At 25.4% G+C, this 8,815-nt stretch overlaps 1 pseudogene; it reads left to right on the forward strand.

Annotated features, from left to right (window-relative positions):
* Positions 1 to 7,829: 7,829 nt before the first annotated feature.
* On the forward strand, positions 7,830 to 8,594 carry LOC147067679 (uncharacterized; annotated as a pseudogene).
* The last annotated feature ends 221 nt before the right edge of the window (positions 8,595 to 8,815 follow it).

The following is an 8,815-nucleotide window of genomic DNA, read 5'->3' on the forward strand; positions in this document are numbered from 1 at the left end:
TTCCTATTAAACATTATATTTAGTATATAAATATAGAAAAACGAGAGTATATCAAATTAAACAATTTTCAGCAAAATATTTAAAACGAAATTGCGAAAAAAAATATGCGTAGATTTATTTAAATAATATTAGAATAAGAAAAGGTACATGTTTTTAGTCTTTATTACAAATTTCGTAAGCTTCTAGTCATAATATCTTTAAAACAAAAAATTTTAGAATGAATAATTTTTCTTTGGTGACTAATAATGAATTCAACCTCTTTTTTATATCATAATAATAGAATTAGTGTTTAATTGTTATATATACAGTATAATTCAAAGTAAAGAAATTGAACAAAGATAGACATAATAAAAAAAATCAAATTTATATTTTTTATTTAATGTTGTAAATATTATATACATTAATGATTATCACTCGAAAAAACCATAAATCATTTGTGATCCGATGATTCTTTTAAATCCAGAAATCGAGGTTCTTGTACAAAATTTGCCTAAAACAGAGCATTCATTTACTATTCATGTATAAAATACCCGAATTCCATATTTTTATTATTTTTAAATGAAATTTTTCTATATCATGTATTTATTTCACATGTATAGAAAATACTTCGTAAATTTATATTTAGCTCTATAAAATACTTACATTCAGTCTCAAGCGATTTCTAATATGTCAATTTATAGATATCACAAAAGCAAGCTTTCTTCCTCATTACTTTATTCTAGATACTAAAAAATTATAAGATACAAAATATAAGAGATTTTACCAAATTTTACTCGAATGACTTATTTTTTTTCAAGCGTATTCGATAAATACATATGCCTTCAAAAACCGCACGGGATTCTTTTCAATATAGATGAATATTAATCTAGCATGAATTAAAGTTTTGAAATTTTAAATCACGCCAAATATTAGAAAAAGAAATTTTCTATATACTATAGTGCCATAGACCCACAAATTTTATATTTCGTATTTAAAAATTATGCCTAAACTACCATTTTCACGAGAAACCCCGAATAATTGTCATTACACACATTTGCATATGCTCATATTTAATTCAAGTGTATTTTTGATTATTCATGATTATATGATGTAATAGGAAATAATCGTTGACGTGTTTCAAATTTTTCTGTGGGTTTACCATTGTGCCACATGAATTAATTTAAATAGTATGTGTGAAATATTAAATAGTATTCTATCCAAGAATAATCGATCAAAATCGCCGTATATGTATTTTTTTATAACCTCTTTCTTTAATAATAGTTCTATTTACATTAATTTTCTGGAACTCTCAAGACTCATCTGTATGAAGAATTTATAATTATTTTAAATCGTATGAAATTCAAACCAATAAATACCATATTGCACTATAAATTGATAATTGGATGATTTAATATGATTTTGTCTTTTAAAGAAATGATAATTAAAAGACCAATAAATAGGTGCACTTAGTTTAAGTCTCGCATTATTTTATTAAATTAAGCACCATGTTTTTTTCCTAAATGATTTTACTGATCTTTGATATATTTTCTCCAATAGCATACATTTAGAGAAATTAATCTTGATTTCCCAATAAGTGAATTGAATCTTTATTAAGCTATAAAAGAATGGCGTTTAAACCAAAAATAATGTGGATTTTTTTTTATTTTTTAGATTTTTCAATTGCAGGTATACGAGGTAAATATAAAAGGCAAAGTTATATTGCTACTGAAGAGAAAAACGATGGGGAATTTATAGACATATTGAATGGTAAGAAGACTCAAGTACCAGTACTTTTGGTGATACAGACACAGATTCGTGGTCAAAGTGCTATGGCATATCAATATGAGACTTCATGTCGCATACTTAACGTTCCAAAATCGTATTATGGTGATACGAAAAGCAAAGTGTCTAAAATTAATGAAGATGAAGCAAAAAGGAAATCAAGATTCAGTAGAAGTATTTCAGAAAATACATATATGAACAAAGAAATATTTATAGATCAAGGAACGGCGAATTTCAAGAATGATAAACAACCTATTATTGATGATGGGTCCAGTACATTGGATTCTTATAAAATTAATGATATTGAAAATGATCAAATAATTACAGAGAAATCAAAGAAAACACCAATAATTAATCCCGATAATAATAAGAAGGTTGGCAATATCGAGGATGACCCTATTGTTTTGTTTAGAGAGGGGACTGAGGAATATATTGAATCTACGAGCCTTAAATACATTGAGAATGAAATTAAGGATTCGTTTGTGCATCTCGAATGTTCAGATTCCAATGGTAGTATTGAAAAGACAGACTTAATACCAGAAAAAGTTCAAAAGGATGATAAAACTAGACAATCAATTTACGATATTGCAAAAGACGTTGAAGATACGGATTTAATATACGAAGACGGTGTTTTTACGGATGAAGGAGATTCAAAAATCGTATCTGCAGTTTGTGTGTCATATGATGAATTAAACACAGAAGAAAAAAAAGCTTTTACCATCTATTGCCGCATGGAATTAATAAAGTCTTGTGGATTTCGGATGTATTTTAAGGCCATATCCCCTTTCAAAAACAAAGACGAGAGCATATATCATAACAGAGATATTCATATAGATGAAAATTTAATGAAAATGATTACTTATATGAGAGAAAATGGCACACAAGTTGATTCTATTTTCAGAACATGCGTTTCTAGCGAAAAATCGAAAGAAATTACACAATCAATAAAAAGGAAAGAAGAATTAGATCCAAGTAAATTCAACAAAGCCGAGATAGCTTTCGCAATAAAATATCACCTACGCGAGAATTTAGATGGCTTGGTAAATAAAAATTTAATAGAAGTTCTGTGTCGACTCGGTAAAAGCAATCATAATGATCTTCGTGAAAAAATCAAACACTATCTGCCATTTACATTTAGTGAAAAAGAAAGAGGGTTGTTTCTATCTTTGATAGAAATGTGGAAAGAAATAGCACGAAATGAAAAGGTCAATAAAATGAGCTTAGAAAGCATATCTGTTTGTTTTGGCCCAGCGATAATATCAACACGAAAATTTAGAAAAAATAATGAATACAAGTATATAAACGATATATTGCTTTTTATCATTCAAGAAATAAACTTTTATGATATTGAAAGAAAAATATACGAAGAATTTAAAGCTGAATATACTAAAAATGGGCTAATATCATCTTTAAAGCGATTGTCTCTGAGTAAAAGTTAGTTAAAAAGTAATAGGGATAAATCTAACATGGTTTTATGAATTATGTATATAAAGTTTTTAAAAATTCATATCAAAAATTCCAATTTTATTGTAATCAATCAAATTTATAGCTCTAAACATTCACTTTATTTTCATGATTTAAATGATACTAATAATAAAAAAAGAAGGTTTTTTTTGATTAGTTTTGTTCTATATTATCATTCTATAGCTCAATTTGATGTAATTCTATGTATATTTTTTACAAGAAAATCCTCTAATAATATTATTTTTTTGTGTATTTTCTCTTTGTTGCAAGAGACGCACGGAAAAATGCTATAGCGGAACTTCTCTGTGTAAGTTACACGTTAAACCATTTGATTAAGCTCACAAAATAGTTGTAAATTATCTATATATAGCATTGAAAAACTGTATTTCAATTGTCGTTTATTTGTGATTTTTAAATAAAAAAACAATGAAAGATGTTGTCCGAAAAAAGACATTAAAAAAAATCTTTAATATTTTTTACTAAGATTTTTTGATGTGGAAATGTAAATTACGGCTAAAATCAATAAAAAGCCCATGGATATTTCAACAAGCAAACAAAGATAAAAATATATTCAAAAAATCGTTATTCTCGTCCGGATTTGTGAACATTAAAATTCATATTTTTAAAATTTTAAAACATTTTTAGATAAACTTATTTGGCTAAATGTCATATTCCTATAAAACAAACAGGCAAGAGACTCGAAATTTATGCATTATATATATCATGTGACGAAGATGAATGTTCATATGGTGTAAAATGGCAAATTTAATATCTTTTTAACAATGATTGAGAGTTTATTACATATAATATGGAGTTTTCTTATATGAAAATATCAGCACTTATATAATACATCAATTCAAAAAAATATCAAAGAAACCTAATGCCTTTTTTCAATTGATGAATCTCTTTCTGTCATATTGCTATATAGTTTACATAATAACATTGTTTATCTTCTTTTCGGTGCTATAGAGAAACCATATATTTTGCAATCAGTTGATAATGCGAGAATGGTAAAATAAAAACAGATCTTCATATATTACAAACTAATAAATATAATATTCGTAAATTTCATATTATGATCACAGAGATTGAATTACTTTACGCCGAGATTTAATATAAACAACACATAAGGTTTCATATATTTACATGACTATATAATTGATGTATCACAGTATCATTTGTCATAACAAAAAACAAATCAAAGATTATAAAGCGAAAATACAATTATAAAGGTGGATAATAGACACATAGCGCATAGAACACACCACATTGTCGACCAGATACTTTTATGAATGCGAAAAAAATCTATTTGATACATGGAAATAAGATTTACATATAATTAAAGCTAGTTGATATTTGTAAAAAACCGCGATAATTATTTTATTTTTGCAAATCAAAGCACATTAATTTAAAAACACAGAACACGAATAGTATCATATAACATAAAAGATGTGTGATGGTTATAAAATACTATAAGACATACAAAAATGTATTGAGGATTATATGCGAAGCATATGAACAAAGAGAAAACGATACAGAAAACCCTTGAATATATGTCTGGTTACAAAAAGATGTATAGTGAAATATAAAGATCGTAGAATTTAAATAAGCATAGCCGCATTCGAAAGTTTGAACTTGCTCTTAAATTATTTTACAAAAAATGATGATAGAGAAAAACTATATAAAAAAGTAAACAAAAAGTTAAATTGAAGGCAGATGATATTGTTGATTTTAATACGAGCGAAGACAGGTGCCAAAATAAAAAAATTTGTAAATATATATTTTCTTATTTATCAATATTGTTTATAATTTTTGTTTAGGCATAAGAGGTATTTAAAGTAACTACTAGATTAAAAGAGACAGGAAATTTTACATTGTACAGGAAATAAGGGGCATGGTGATAATATTAAAAATAAATTTAGGTTTTAAAATATGTAGAGTAATTATTAAATTCATTTAAAAGGCTAAATTTGTATGCATTATATGTATAAATCATTTTATTATAAAACAATAAATAAATTTTTTTGTAACCCACCAGCTAATTTTGATGTGACATAAACCGATAATGAAATAATAGCAATAAAAAATGTTTTGCTCTTTTATAATTCCATAATATTTCTTTGTGTAAACAATGATGATCTATATTTTTCTATAAGAGAATTTTTAAAATACAAATTTATTGGTTATACAATCGATAATTATAACCAAATCGATTTTATAAATAAATATCAGAATGATCAATTAATTCTTGTTTTTTATATATGGTTTATATGATAATTATTTCCACATATTCATTGTTGTTTTTAATATCAAAGGTAAATAAAGATTTATTTTATAACCACAGGCTTCTATTAAAGAGTCTAAGTACATAATAAAAATAAAAATACCGTGTGTTTGTTTATTATGTATTTTTTTTGCAATTTTTTTTTTATTAATTTCTCTTGTAAAATCAAAGCATCTTTCGTAATTATATTCATTTATCATTCTTTTTCATTAAATTTTATGAATTCAACATATAATCACCTTAAATTACACAAAAGTTCTTATCAGTCTTCAAGTAAATTCGATCATATCGTTGCGATTCAAATCATTTCATGAAAAGAAAAATAAAATTTTAGATAAGCTGATATAAGATATATTCTATATCAGGGAAAATCGACGCGACTTTATATTGATAGCATGTTTTAAAGCATAATCTAATTACACTAAATTTGATATTTTGCCTATTGTGACTGTAGAAAAACAATAATAAGACGGGATTTTATGTAATTGCGAGAATAAGTAATAAAGACAAAATATTATCAAATCTTTTAGCTATAGATTTTAGATATTTATTCTTGAAATTGTATAATCAATGTTCTAATATTTTAATGATATATTTTTTGATTTCATGGGTTTCTTTAGACGCGATTATACTTTTTGGATGATTTTTATGGGAATAATAGTGTTCAATGACTTAATATATACTTTTTAGTTTTAAAATATAATTTTTCGAATATCGATAAACATTTTATAAAATGCATATCAACATAAAAAAAGAAAATCCCTTTTTTTTTGCTATTTAATATTTTTTAAGCATTTAGATTAGAGATTATAGTCTTTAAAATTTTTTACTATGACAATAAATTCTTGCTTGTAATTATTTAGTTTTAAATGTGATTCGCAGATATTTTATTTATTTGATAAATCTACATATAAATCTCAAATCTGATTTAAAAAATCATCTTTATATATAGCTATATAACAAAAATAGTATTTATAAAGTCAATATAACAAAAATGTATTATTATATAGATTTTATTAGTTCTAAAATGTTGTTTTTAGATTTTTACTTTTTAACATCAAAATGTATTTCTCTAGCCACAAACATATTCTTTTCAAATTAAGGTCAAATCATAAATAGATCATAATATTTTTTTATATATTCTCACTCGAGCTATTTAGTTGCTAAAAATTTTTATTTCGAATATAAACAGCCATATGCTCCTGTATAATGTAATTTATTAGGCAAAAAATCATTGAAAAATCGTTTATTATTGTTTTTATTAATTCCGAAAACCACATTTTATTTCAGAAATATCACATAATAGAATTTTCAAAAGCTGATTTAAACGCTTGAATCCGCTTATAGGTTTATTGACATAATTAATGGACTATAAAATAGTGAATTGCGAGCTCTAGTTTTTGAGGTTTATTTCTTTTATATCTTTATGCAAGGGGTTTGCTTTATATACTAAGCAAAATGATAAAAAATGCTCATTATTATAATATTTTTCAAAGGTGATTAAAAATATATAACTAAAGACTCTTGTTTAATATATATTGCCGCAAAATAAATGTTTATAATTATTTTTTTGGAAGCTAACTTAGACCTAAAATATATCATGATCGATATTATTTGATATTTAAGGCTTGATGTCCTTTAATTTGTGTGTTCTTTTATTATTCTGAAAAAAATAGACATAAATTCTTTCGCAGTTGAAAAAGATCAAGTTGTTTAAATGCAAAAATAGTTTTTAAAACATATGATGAGACAAATCTATTAAGTTTATAAATGTTTTTGTGATTTTAAAGATACTTAAATTGATTTAAAGTTCCAATTTGCTTCTATATTGCCATATTTTTGCGGAAATTTACGTTGTTTTTTTAGTTCCTACATTAAAATTTATATTAAACAATTGTTTTAAATAGTAAGGACATATGAAGTCGCGATTTTTTTATTTAAGAGTTAATTTTAAACATTAAATTATTCTATTTTTTGATCATTTTAACTTGTTCGGTTTCTTGTCAGAATATTCGTATTACTTTTTAATTACTTTCATTTCATGCACATTTTTCTTTATCTCATCTCCTTTTTAAATAGTTAGATCAAAAATATTTTATAGTCACATGCTTTGAAAGTCTATCTTTTGTTAAGACTTCAAGATCTTTTATAAGTTCATACCAAATATTTCAAGATAATTATAATAAAAGGTATCTAATTAGAAATAAGATGATTTATATTCATTAATTCCAATACAATTAATTATTTTCCATGGACCAAATTATATAAAAATTCATTTTTTAAATTTAGATATAGCTGGTTTTAGAATGCCCAATTAAAAATGCCGCAAAACAATTACATAGAAGAGCATATAAAAAAATATGGAAAAGCACCAGATCACACAATTCGAGTAGCAAAGAAAGCAGCACGTGAGCCACACAAAATACAAAAAATGGCCCGTAAACTACATGGACATCAAGCAATAATGTTCAACAAGAAGCGACGTGCAGAAAAGATCCAACTTAAGAAATCAATAAAAGAGAAAACACGAGAAAAAGCGACAATAAAATCAAATGCAGATGAAGCACTTCCAGGATTCTTACTCGATCGTGGTGACACAGCAAGAACAGTTAGTAGTGTAATAAAGCAGCAGCGACAAGAAAAAGCTTCGAAATATAGTGTTCCTATTGCTAAAGTTCAAGGCATACCAGAAATAGATACTTTCAAAGTTCTTGCTACGGGAAAAAGAGGTACGAAACAATGGAAGAGGATAGTAACAAAGCCTTGTTTTGTTGGGGAAGGTTTTACGAGAAAACCACCAAAATATGAACGTTTTATTCGACCGATGGCTATGCGATATAAATTTGCACATGTGAGTCACTCAGAACTAAAGGCTACTTTCAATCTTCCAATAATTGGTGTAAAACAAAATCCACATAGTTCAATTGGAACACAACTTGGAATATTACAAAAAGGGACAATAATTGAAGTTAATGTGAGTGAACTAGGAATTGTTTGTGGAAGTAAAATTGTCTGGGGAAAATATGCACAAATCACCAATCATCCTGAAAATGACGGTTGCATCAATGCCGTCCTTTTATTATAATAGAATAAAATATTTATCTAAATTTAATTGATATCATCGTATAATATTTTGTTTTCTAGAATGAACAAATCCTTTATTTTTACTGCATTATAGTCTTTTGTTACATCTTCTAATCATAAAAAAATACAAGCTTATCGATTCAAAAAGTACAAGAAGTATAATATTTGTGGTTCTTCTTCATATGAACTCAAATATTCTGCGATAATAAACACAGTTTATAA

Source organism: Rhyacophila brunnea, unplaced genomic scaffold (genome assembly GCF_057557595.1).
Source record: "Rhyacophila brunnea isolate RB1 unplaced genomic scaffold, BYU_Rbru_1.0 scaffold_34, whole genome shotgun sequence".
In the NCBI taxonomy this organism is placed as follows: domain Eukaryota; kingdom Metazoa; phylum Arthropoda; class Insecta; order Trichoptera; family Rhyacophilidae; genus Rhyacophila; species Rhyacophila brunnea.